Source organism: Balaenoptera borealis (genome assembly GCF_965194805.1).
Source record: "Balaenoptera borealis genome assembly, chromosome: 6".
NCBI lineage: Eukaryota > Metazoa > Chordata > Mammalia > Artiodactyla > Balaenopteridae > Balaenoptera > Balaenoptera borealis.
This window is the reverse complement of record NC_138863.1, coordinates 11,971,897-11,985,321: the sequence shown is the minus strand read 5'-3', so window position 1 is coordinate 11,985,321 and position 13,425 is coordinate 11,971,897. Positions and strand designations below refer to the sequence as shown.

At 41.2% G+C, this 13,425-nt stretch overlaps 1 protein-coding gene across 1 annotated transcript in view; it reads right to left on the bottom strand.

Moving 5' to 3' along the window:
* Positions 1-13,184, bottom strand: part of LOC309630725 (uncharacterized protein) — a 99,798-nt gene extending 86,614 nt beyond the window's left edge. The window contains exon 1 of the mRNA XM_082396297.1: positions 13,150-13,184. The gene's annotated coding sequence lies outside the window, so the exon portion shown is untranslated. The remainder of the gene's footprint in view (positions 1-13,149) is intronic.
* Positions 13,185-13,425: the final 241 nt, after the last annotated feature.

Genomic DNA, 13,425 nt, shown 5'->3' with positions numbered 1-13,425 from the left:
CAGATATTGTGAGACCCAATAATAATTACAAACAATTAGTCCCTACAGTAACTCAACAGATATTTAACTGTGTTTCCATTACTCCAATGCTTGGTAATCAAAATGGAACAATGTAAGTGCAAATATTCTGTACTGTATCCAAGGAATACACAATCGAGTCTTGGAGATAAGTCTAACCCCTATTAAGCAACAATGACAAATTAAGGTACAGGTTAATTAAATGTGAATTTGGGAAAATAAATTATCTTTTCTGGTCCCTTTCTACTTTAATGGCATAGGAATTCTAGGCCAGTATAACCAGAATGCCCCATTATGCCTTACAGGCTGTAAGTCTTGTGGATGTTGAGACCTGAGGTGACAATTGAACTGCCATTCCTGAAACTTGACCTTGTCACTTTTAACAAGACTGGTTCTTACCAAGTGATCCCTCACACTTAGGATCTGTTTGTCAGCAGCTAGTGAAACTCTAGCCAGCTGATATCTACACTCACCTCTTTCCTCTCTGATGGTCCCCACTGGGGTAGATGAATGGAGGTGAATGACTTTCAAAGCCATGGTAACCACATCTGCCTTTTTAATGTTATCCATTAGCACTTGGTCCTGTCACAGTCTTCTGTAAGCTCTTATAAATGAATCAATTATATGGATTCCGGACAGTAAATCTGATTATTGGTCTTCCCATTTATATGTAAAATAGAAATGGTTTGGGGATTACTACTCCCACCAGAAAAAATCCAACCTTGCAGAACATGGAAATGACATCTACCCAGAGAAGCCAAGATTATCATGACTATAGCTAACCCATCATCTGAGTATTTCAGAACTCAGGCCTGAGGCCAAAGACTGTTTGAGGAGGATAGTTGGGTATGGCCGAGCATAAAGGAATAGAAGTAGAATGGGTTACTTTGCATGCCCAGATCTCTTGTGCACGTGATGTAGCTACTGCCTGACTTCTCTCCTTTATTAAGCACAATGTCAAAGTTAATTAGCTCTTTGACCACACCAATAATGTTCATCTAACAATAAAATAAGAGCTAACTTTTTGCTCTTTTCCCTCTGTTGTTCTTGAGTCAAACTGTCATTTCTCACCATCACAGCTAATTGGTTCAATTCCAAAAAAATATAGAAGCAGAGAACAAGTTTCCATATGCAAAGGGCCAGAGGAAAGAATTCAGAAATTAGAAAGAAATCCATATTCACAACTGTGAAGAGTGACTTATTAAGGTGTAACACTGCTTTTTTAGGCAGTTGTTTGTCCAAATGGACAATGGCTTTCAAAACAATCAGCTTAGAAGGTGATTTACGCCAAAGACACGATTCTCTTCTACATACTTCTGAACCCTGACTTTGGAGCTACCTTCAGCTCCAATGTATGAGACACCTCTGAAAATCCAGCCCATTACTTTAAAATCACACTTCAGTTGAGGCCCAAACGATATTGCCCGATTTGATCATTCACTTTGTGAACCCAGTGTCTCAGTTCATTCAGGCTGTTTATTATAACAAAATACCAGAGACTGGGTGATTTATAAACAACAAATATTTATTTCTTACAGTTCTGGAGGCTGGGAAGTCCAAGGCACCAGCGGACTGCGTATGTAGTAGGAATCGACTTCCTAATTCTTAGTCTGCCATCTTTTCACTGTCTTCACGTGGTGGAAGGAGTGAGGGAGCTCTCTGAAGTCCCTTTTATAAGGACACTAATCCCATTATTAACCCCATGAAAGCCCTCATGACCTAATCACCTCCCAAAGGCCCCACCTCCTAATACTGTCACCTTGGGCATTAGGATCTCACATATAAATGCAGGGGGAGGGAGAGGACAAACATTCAGTCTATAGCACCCAGCTTGACCATGAACTACTGTTGGCTTGTCTCGAAATATTATATATGTTTTCCAATAATGGAAAGGATGCCCCCGGTGAGAAAGTTCAAAAGCACAAGTCACAGTCTCTGAAGATCATTTCCAAAGGGGCATTTCACCATCGTTGGAGGAAAAATATTGTTATTGGAATAAGTTTACTGTTTCCCAAGATAACTTATCTAAAGTAATCATGTAAACATCTAAAGGCTGTTTCATGTTATAGTTACCTCCCAGAGTCATGGCTTTGAAGAGTCTTCCCTATAAGTGATGTGCCCTGAAGAGTACATTTCTCTACCACCATTACCCCTGCCCCATAAGTTTCATTTCTTTTTTCTTAAAACCCATACCCAAGGTCAAGTCCTATATTTTCCAGGAAACTTTTCCTGACCAACCAGCTTACCCTCAGTCAACTCAGCCGAGATTGCTTAGACATCCCTTGAGTTATTTTTCTCTTTTTCTGCTTGAGATATCTCATTTTCCTATGTGTTGTTATCTTTTCGTACATGGTTTCGTATCTACCTCACCAATTAAATTATAAGCTATCTGAAGGCAAAGATCTCTCTTGAGCTTCACTGCATTTGCCATATCACCCAATACTATGCCTAGTATGTCATAGGCACTCAATAAATATTAATTAGGTAATTGCAAGATGACTCTTTTTCCATCCCACCTTTATATAATATTTTCTCCTTAAATATTTTTGACTATGTAAAGCATAAAAGTAAAATGCACAGGCCATTAGATATATCCTTAACTTTGTACAAATGATAAAACTCCTCATCCTTGCTTTTCGTCAACAAGTATGTACTAAGCACCTCCTATATGAAAGCCACGATCCTAAGTGTTGAGACTACAGCTGTGTAAGAATAGAGCTCACATTTCCAGTGAGGGAAGAGGGAGATAGTTGATTAATAATAATAGTAACAAATAAAAACTAATATATATTACATCAGATGGCGACAGTTGCTGGAGAAAAAGAAATAAAGCATGGAAAAAAGAGTAGGGAATACTGGGGGTATGCCCGCAGAAGGTACAATCTAAAATAGGATGATCAGGGAAGACTTCAGTAGGAAGGTGATATTTGAGGAAAGACCGGAAGAGTATGGGATACCAAACCTTGTAACATGTAGAGAGCACTTGGGATATTCAAAGAAATAAAGATCCATATAGGTAGTTGTAGAAGTCTTGGCATTTCAGTGGATGATCTTCTGAGCCTGATATTCCCTGTCTGGAGCCCCCCAAATAGTTTCACAGCCTTCTGTGCTTACTTACACCTAAATATTAATCGCAATGTGCCATTAATCTTTCACTAAATGTCTCCCTCAAGAGACTATGAGTGATTTGAAGAAAGGATTATCTCATTTATCAATACAAACCTCATAGCATTTAACACAATTCCTGGCCAACTGTGAGAAATCAATAAATGTTTGTTGAATACTGAATAAATCTTCATTCAGCTAAGCAATTCATCTCATCTAAATTCAAAGCATAGCCTATCCTAATTTGAGTCAAATGGTGTTTTTGTGGATATATTTGTTTTTACTGTAAACACTTGACAAACTTCTTTTGAAATGAAGAATTAAATCTCTTATAGAAAGTCAAATAAAGCTGACCGCATCACCTCTTTTGGCACTTCTGTCTGGACCATGGAGAACTTGCCAAATATGGATTTAAAAGAGGTTAGCACATTTGCTACTGTTCAATAAAGGAGGAACAGCCAGTACAAGAAGAGATGGTGCAGGTTCCCAAAGTAAAATTTTAAACTAGCACACACAGTACTAATTTGGCCCTACAGTTATTAACATGAGGAAAGAGTAAAGTTCAAGCCTTCCAAACACTCAAGGGCAAATGAGATGACTATACAGTTTCCTTGGCGTAATTATGGTTGTACAGAGATGTAACATTCTTGCCTGCTTTTAAGTTGGGGGAGGGAATATGAGGAATGCCAGTTTCTTCTTCACCATGATCTACACCTCATGGAGGAGAAGTTTTCTTTCCCTTTTAACTCATTTTCTGTTTCTCCTCTTATTGAGTGTTAGAGCCCTCAAGGCAGAGAAATCCAGCACTCTGTCATCTGGCCCTCTGTCCAAAAGGGCTCTTTACCTGAGAAAGGCTGTCTATTGAGTAGCCCTGAAGGCTGACATCACTCTCCTGTGGATGAGCTCCCTAGCAGCAAAGCATCATGAGGAAGTTTACTCCAATCAGATAAAATCTATTATAATTCTAGTTGATACAACAGGCCAAACAAAGTCATTTGGTATCACTCAATACACAAATGTGAGCATTCCACTGCATCTCTCAAAGTGCTTCGAGAGAACACAGATGACTCAGGGGTCCTGCCATATGCTCCTTGGCCCTGAGCTGGTGTGGCAGTTCCAGTGAAATCTGCTGCTGGCTTCTGGCCAGCCAAGAGCCTATTTACTGCTACTGTTCTAGTCGGAAGTTTTGGCCAGCTCCAGCTGTTGCTCTTCATGGTAACTCTCTGCCATCCCCAGAGGTAACAGTGTGCCTATAAAAAGCTGCTATAGCCACTCTCAGAGCTCAGACTCTGTCTCCCTTCCACTTCTAACCCTCTTCACTCATCTGATTTCTCTCCCATTAATCAGAGTCTCTTTCTCTGCGTGCATGCTTCAGATTGACAAGCTACCTGGATGGTTTTATCTGATTTTTTTTTTTTTTTTTTTTTTTTAGTTTCTGCCCCAGTTGCTGCCTCTGGGGCTGTTCTTTCAGTGACTGAGCATTAGCACCCAAGGCCATTGCTAGCCCTTTCAGTACCACACCACAATTATCCCAAGCTACTGCTCATCTAGGAGAGGACGTGGATGGGCTATCATACATGACCACACATCGAAAAGTTAATATAAAACAAATGAAATAAAAGGAATGTATTCAATACCTATGCAACAATATAAATCTGACAGTCTATGATCTTAAGGCACACTTTTACCCTAGAAATAGTGTAAAAGGAATCAACATGGTGCTCCTAGATGCTCTGGGCTCTGCATATGGCCAACACATCAGCAAGAAAAAGATGTGGTGTCTAGATGAGTGGGCAAAAGGTGAATGGACACTTGATTTTGCCAATTTTTATTATAAAGAATTTTTTTTTTGAAAAAGCTAATCATGAACTACCTCAGGAAGCTTCCTAAGTCTTCTGTGTGTCTGTGAACAAAAAGTTCTGCCTTTAGGGTGCAGTGAATATTATGGGGTAGCCTAGAGGTCCCTTCTAAACTAGTAGGCAGAGATCCCTGAAGCTTAGATTTCAAAGAAGTCTGGAACTGGGTTTGAAATTATCGTTCTTTATCTTACAGGTGAAAAACCAAGGCCTTGGGAAGTTAAATAGTGAACCTAATAAATACCCTCTGCTGGAGCTTTTCACTGAGCCTTTTCAGACCTCTGTCCCTAATGCTTTGAGTTTATACATGGTTTAAGTCTCATCTCTCTCTAAACTCTATCTAATGATGTTGAATATCCCTTCCGTAAGAGAAGAAACACAGTGAGTTAAGAAATAAGTACATTACATATAGTTTTCCCCAATTTACTCGAATAAATGAACTCTGAGGTCTCCCTCTGACTCAACATTCCCAGATGGTACTGTACGTACATTGGCCTCGGTCTCCCCCAATCAACTGTAAGCCCCATAAGGGCAGAGATGGTCCTGATAAGTAACGGTTTTCCTAGGATTTAGAACATGATTCATTATTAGCACTCAATATGCAGTTATTGAATAGATAATACATCCTCCTAGTGTTACCTGTAAGGTGGTCAACACTTAGACATATTGACTTAACTGTGCCCTGTCACCTCTAATTAGTAAGCTATCTGGGTTAAATTATTTCAAGAAAGTCATGGTTTGGGTATCCTATTAGCTGGTTATCTATGTTCTTTCCATAGAGATTATTATCACCTATAATCTCTACTAGTCTTCTTGAAGTTGGGCACCATAACTGAAAAACAATTTACATCAAGGGCCATAAAATTGTGCTGTTTGACTTGATAGCTATACTTTAAGAAGTCAAATTTTAGGAAATAACTCCCAAGGTAGGTGATTTATAAATGTACCCCAAAGTGTTCAAAGCAGTATAATTTATAAAAGAAAAAAGTTGTCCCTGACTAAAGAGTGAAGTAAATTAGAGTACGTTCATAATAAATAGAACCATTCAATGACTATCTATTAAGTGCCTACCATGTCCAGGCACTATCCTTGGTGCCTGATTGACATTGATTAGCAAAACAGACAAAGATCTCTGCCATAATGGAGTTTGAATCATTAAAAAATTATGTTCTTAAGAGCTTTTAGTTGCATAGAGACATGCTTAACATGATACTAAGTAAAACAAAAAAAACCAAGATACAAAATTATATATTCAATGAGATCTTTATATATTCCCTATATCCACAGGTAACTATTTTAAAAGTCAAAATCTTAGTAGAAGTTGTCTCTGAGTGTTGGAATTGTAAGTTACTATTATTTTTATTTATGCTTTTCTAAATTTCGATATTTTAAAAATTATTTTCAATAAGCAACTTTTATAGTCAGATAAACAATGGATCAGGTAGAACAGTGAGTAACATAGCCATCTGAGCCACAGGAATCTGAAACTCTTGTTCTAAAAACTCCTACTCTGTGTTCCTTATAAGTAATATCACTTTTTTAAAGTATAAGTTTCCCAATCTACAAAGCCCTTTTCATCATTCCTTTATCTGGCCGCTGAGAAGAGCAAGCAATAACCAGCCATGTTCAGTATTAAATGTGTTTGGGGCTGATAAGTTAACTAGTTGATGGGTCAATGTAAGCTGCATTTTGAGATATTACATATTCTAATACCCATGGAATTATTTATATAATGCTACTTGTATACAAAGTAGATCGAGCATCTGTGAGCATGATACACACACACACACACACACATACACACACACACACACACCCTAAAGGGTTACAAAACTATGATAGACAGGTGCTGAAGATTTTCTAAAACAGTCCTAATGTCATTGAATGTTCTTATTATCGATACAGTTAACATTTAAACTAAACTTTGTTTTATTTTCACCCTTTTGTGAGACTTTGACCAAATAGATATTTAAACACTAGGAAAAAAAATACTTTATCAGACCACGTGTTGTAATTTTTGTTTTAGAATCTAAGGTTACCTAAACAAAGGAGCAACATATAAATATTCATGGAGTAACATAAATAAGGAGTCTTCTTACATTTATTATCCCAAATAGATTGTCAAATGTGTACACACAGAGCCAATTGCTCTACTGTCATTTTCCTGTATATCTGCTCAGCTTAAATACACACACACACACACACACACACACACACACACACACACAAATGAAGTTGAGAAACTAAGTTAAGCAGGAGGAAGGTGACTTGAAGGCATAAGAAGTTAGGTGGAAGTGAGTAATAGGGACAACGATATAAAGGATCAGAAATGTAGCATCTCAGCTCTGGCGAGTGGGTAAGGAAGTAGATACGGGATACAGGGAGAGTGGGTGTTGGATCTTTCTGAAGTATATGGAACTGGTCAGTTAACACCTTTGAAAGAAAAAAAAAAGCCTCAAATACTTAATTAATGCCCAAAGCAGAATAAGTTCAAGATTATCTGTCTAACCAAAAGATTCGCTTCCAGGGTAAAGCTCGTGATGACATGAGAGAATGGCAGGTTGGACTTATTGCAGTCGGCCCAAGTATGATAGCTGTTGTTCAATGAGTAGTAATAATGTACACTGCCCTCTAAACAAGGTGGCTTGCAGAAAGGGGTCACTATGGGAGGATAGGAAAGTAACACAAAAGACTGTTCAAATTTTGTTCCAAATTGGTAGCTAAAAGAAAAGCAATCCCTTTCATCCTGGAAGTCCAAAGAGTTTCCCAACTATGACATGTGAACAAGGCAGGCTTAGAGAAAAATTGTAAGGGTCAGAGAGTCTGTAAAGCAGTGCCACCGAGGGCTTGATTCCGAGGACACAGGTGGTAGGAGGGGGGAGCGGCAGTCCCTGGGGAGTATATATAGATTCCAGTCCCTAAATAGCTTGACCTTGTACCATGCAAGGAGCACAGAAGAGGAAGGACAGGGGACAGGGACTCAGATTATTTTTTCCTGTTATGTTCATCTTTCCTATTTGTTTTATTGGGCTTATGTCTTAATATAATGGCAATACAGATTAATATATGTTTATTGTGGAAAATACATAGAGGCAGACTAACACAAAAATAGAAGTAAATACCACCTGTAATGTCATCCCTCAGAGATACTCATCTTGAACATTCTGACATCTATCCATCCAGCTGTCATTTTTTTTTTCAATGTATATAAAGTTGTCTGTTTTTTTTTTAAATTGGGAATCATTGTGAATATACTGCTTTGTAACCTGCCTCTTAAATTTTAAATAATATCTTGATCATTTGGCAATATCATTAAATCTTCTGCTAAAACGTGGTTTTTAATGGCTGCATGCAATGCTGTCATGTGGATACCCTCTCACTTAGCCGACTATGACCACACTTTCAACTGATTCTGACCCACACATAGCGTGTGAGTCACATCATCATACATAGGGCTGTAACAAATCTCTTTTTTGTTTTTCTTCTAGATATCTTTCTTGAGGTGAAATGGGATGAATGGCTATGCATCTTTTTCAGGCATTTGGCATTTGGTGTCGAATTGTCCTCCAGAAAAGTCTGCTGCTCTATATTTCACCAGCAGCATATGAGTGTGCCCGTTCTCCCTGCATCCTCAGTCATGTTAAATATCACAATATTACAGTGAAAAGAATCTGTTGGGTTTATATTTAAACGTAAGTGCTATATTGTAGTTTCAATTGCAATTTTTAAAATTATTGGTGAGGTTCCCCTTGTACTTATTCACGTCTTGTGTTTTAACCTAAAAGTAAAACGAAAATGCAATTGTCTCTTGCACACATTCTTTTACACAAAAGCAGATGGAGACACTTACCTCCACTCATTCCCAGCGCCTGCGGTACTATTTTGCTCACTGTCGTTTTTCCCATCTAAGTGTTAGTAAAATGGTTAATAAAAAGAAGAGAGGGGAGAATTGCAAAAGAGAGTGCCAAAAAGTTTGGAAGAGGGAAGTGGCTTATGTTTCGACTTCGGTGTCCCTGGAGGAGAGGATTCATCAAGGAGCCAGGGAATATTTGCCAGAGAATATCGGAAACACTCAGAAGTTGGTATTAAGAAGAGTTCAGTCCTGACATTCCCTCTTCTAAGCCCACGGCCTGAGAGCTGCTTCTCCTAGGGAAGAAGGTGGGTGGTTACCTAGAGGTGGACATAGAACCAGTCCTTGTGTCCGAGCAAGTGCCCAGGCAAAGATGCTTAACTGGGTTCTGTCCAGCTTAGCATTGTCAATCCCAAAGTGTCTCGGTCTGAACAAAAAATATGTGGTCACTGTATTGGACTGAATTGTGTCACCCAAAAGATATCCACTTGCAATCTCAGAATGTGACCTTATTTGGAATGATCTTTGCAGATGTAGTGAAGGTAAGGATCTCAAAGTGAGACCATCCCTAATTAGGGTGGCCCTTAATACAATGAGGAGAGCCCTGTATGAGACAGAGACACAGGGGAGAAAGTCATGTGACAACCGAGGCAGGAAATGGAGATCACGCTGCCACAAGCCAAGGAACGTCAAGGACTGCCAAGAGCCACCAGAAGTGAGGAGAGAGGAGTGGATGGCTTCTCCCGCAGCGCCTCCAAAAGGAACCCACCCTGCCAACATCTTGACTTAGGACTTCTGGCCTCTAGAACTGTGAGAAAGTAAATTTCTGTTGTTTTAAGCCACCAGGTTTGTGGTACTTTGCGACAAACAGCCCTAGGCAAGTAATACTGTCACCCTGATTTGGAGAGGCCATCGGGGGGTCGAGATAGAAATGCAACTTCCTGTCTATAGGAAGGTAAAGTGAAAAGTGCATGTTGAAAGGTCAGGCACTTTCATCAGCCTCCTTTTTTTTTTTTTTTCTTGGAGTATAATTTCTTTACAATGTTGTGTTAGTTTCTGCTGTACAACGAAGTGAATCAGCTATGTGTATACCTATATCCCCTCCCTCTTGAACCTCCCTCCGGCCCCCCCATCCCACCCTTCTAGGTCACCACAGAGCACCGAGCTGAGCTCCCTGTGTTGCACAGCGGGTTCCCACTACCTCTGTTTTACATACGGTAGTGTGTATACATCAGTCCCAACCTGCCTGTCATCCCACCCCCCTTCCCCCACTCAGCTCCAGAGCTCAGTTTCCAGGTTTATGGACCCAGCTGTTCCCAGCACAGGCAGGAGACGGGAAGAGATTTCTCTGGAGAAGCCAACTGCCCTGGCTAGTGCCCCACTGGAACCCTCTCCTGTGAGGCCCGCCGGTCAACCGGCTCTGCCCGTGCAGAAACAGCTTCCGGTCATATTTCCGTGCCACCCTCTTAACTATAAATGGAAACCAAATCATCATAAATGGAAGCAAATTCAGAGAATTAAGAGCCTGGCATGCAGAGATTTGCAAGTTAGTGGAGCACCGCATTCTCTAGGAAACTGGCCCTCCTTCCCACAGCCCCAAATCCCTCTATCTTGCTCTGGATTCCTACGGTATGACCTAGCTGCCTTAGTCCTGTGGCATTTACGAGGGCTTTTATATCTATTTTCCTCTTTCAGACGCTGAGTTCTGTATTTTATACATCCCTGTCTTCCCCACAGCACTGACTCCAGTCAAGGGTCTCCATAAATATGACTAAAGATGGGACTCACGTTGCCATGCATTTTCCCCACACACACGCATATTCAGCCTAACCTTGCTGCGTCAACCAGCAAACCCATGTTCTAAGAGTCCCAGTGGCTGGACACATCATTCACAAGTGCACCCATGGATTGAGTGCTTCCAGACGCCAGGCACTCTGCTAAGAGTTTGACTCTAGGTTATATCATTCAATCTTTGCAGAACCCTGGAAGCTAAGAACTGCCATTGTCCCCCATTTTACAGGCAAAGAAACCAAGGCTCCCAAAGGTTTCTCAACTCACCCAGGATCACACAGACTAGATCTGGGCTTAGGCAATTTAACTCCAGATCCTGGGCCCTTCAATCTTTTTTTTTTTTTTTTTTAGATTTTTTTGAGGTGGACCATTTTTAACGGCTTTATTGAATTTGTTACAATATTGCTTCTGTTTTACGTTTTGGTTTTTTTGGTCACAAGGCATGTGGGATCTTAGCTCCCCAACCAGGGATCGAACCCGCACCCCCTGCATTGGAAGGCAGGTTCTTAACCACTGGACTGCCAGGGAAGTCCCTGGGCCCTTCAATCTTAAGCCAGGTTCTTCCTCTGACATTATATGGGTCATTCGCTCTGGCCATAAGACTCATTCACCCCTTCTCCATTGATGGCCTCCCTAGCACCAGACGTTACAGGCACTCACAAGTTAATTCTAAAGGCTATGCCAAGAAGGCAGACAGGGAATTCACTGGCCAGTGTCATAGATGGGGCTCCCAACTGTGGAGTGGAAAGCAGCCAAGCCCAGAGCCTCGCACAGGATCTTTCCAGGCCCCACTGAGGTCCAGAGGGATCCCAGCCAATAGGGTTTCCAGTCAGTGCTCCTGCGCAGTGATGAGACTTGCATTTGGAAGGCTGAAGAGCACAGGAGAAGAAAGGAATAATCCTCCTTCTCTGCACAAACTCAGGCAAACATGGCCTCCTCCAGAGAGTAGTGCAGATTGAATATAAATCTTGGCAATAGTCGTTATGGGTAAAAATCTACTCTGGTTCCCACGCCCCAACTTGGGTAGAGATTAAGCCTTTTGGGAAGTAGATAAACTTCTTTCGGCCTCTAGGATCCCACAGCATATTGAAGCAGTGGTTGTACCCAGCGGCCCCCTAGAATTACTTATGCTTAAAATTATGCTTAAAAAAATGGGAGTTCACGTAAACCCATGAGGAAGCTCAGTGACCTTGCAGTCTGTGGTCAGCTGAATAACGACCCCACCAAAGATACCGAGGATGTGATCCTTGGAACCTGTGGATGTTACCTTATATGGCAAACGAGACTTTGCAGGTGTGATTAAATTAAGGATCTCGAGATGAGGAGATCACCCTGAATTATCCAGGTGGGCTCTGGACGCGATCGCTCAGTAAAACATCCAATGGAACACAGCCCTGCTGACATCGTGAGTTTGGTCCAGTGAAACTCATTCCAGGCTTCTTTCCTCCAGAACCGTAACAGAGTAAATGTGTGTTGTGTTAAGCCACCAAATTTGTGGTCATTTGTTAAAGCAGCCACAGGAAACTAGTACACAGACTCAGGCCTACGAGTGAATAATCAGTTTATTTTGCACTCATTTAGTCTCCCCATTTTCCTTGTTACTAAAGAAGTAGCAAACATAATCATCAGATGCTTTGTGAACAAAGAATGGCAACAGCTGGTCTAGCAAATGCCGCTGCTAACTGCTAGCAGACTGGCTTCTCATTCCTTCTGATTTGGAGGAAGGGTAAGTACGGGGCAGGCTTCAATAGGATCCATGTGTCCCAAAGTCCATTAAGATCATCTGCTGTTTCTCAACAAGTACCAAGGTAAAACACTGCAAATTCCCAGCTATCAGCATGATGCCACAGCCCCAGACAACTGCTTCGCTGCAACTCCATCCCACATAAGTGTAGAGAGGCTGAAATCACAGTGTCATCATGGTGCCTGCAGATCAAGGGCAAGGTGTAAAGTGCTTCCCTCTTTTCCTCAATAGGAAGGAACAAAGCTAGGGGACAAAATGGACTTAGCCACTGTAACTCAATTCCTATTGTTTCGGCCAAGTTGACGTTTTGAATAAGAGCTTTGAGGAAATTGTTCAAGACACTTGATAGACAGTTTTGGCCACATTCCAGGCACTTCCAATCTTCTGGCAGCATTGGGTGGTAGACAGTAGACTGCTCTTAGAATTAGACAAACTCACCTTTGACACTTCACATCTGGGCCTCAGTGTCCTCATTTGTAAAATGCGAGGATTGGATTAGATCGGGGTTTGCATGCCAGAATCTCTTATCTGCTGATTTCATTGGTCTGCGTTGTCAAAATAGTTTAAATATCATTGCTCAATGTGTAGCTGAGAGATAGTCTTTTTTAGAATCTATATGCAATGAAAATTATTTTTCCTTTTACAGATAAAACTATGTAGAATGAGCAGCATTCTTTTTAAATTCTCAGTAGAGATGACTTTTTTTTTTTTCTAATTTATTTTTGGCTGTGTTGGGTCTTCGTTTCGTGTGAGGGCTTTCTCTAGTTGCGGCAAGTGGGGGCCACTCTTCATCGCAGTGCACGGGCCTCTCACTATCGCGGCCTCTCTTGTTGCGGAGCACAGGCTCCAGACGCGCAGGCTCAGTAGTTGTGGCTCACGGGCCTAGTTGCTCTGTGGCATGTGGGATCTTCCCAGACCAGGGCTCGAACCCGTGTCCCCTGCATTGGCAGGCAGATTCTCAACCACTGCGTCACCAGGGAAGCCCAAGATGACTATTTTTTGAAGGGAGTACTTGGAGAAAGCAATCAAAATAATGCCACCGGGGGCTTCCCTGGTGGCGC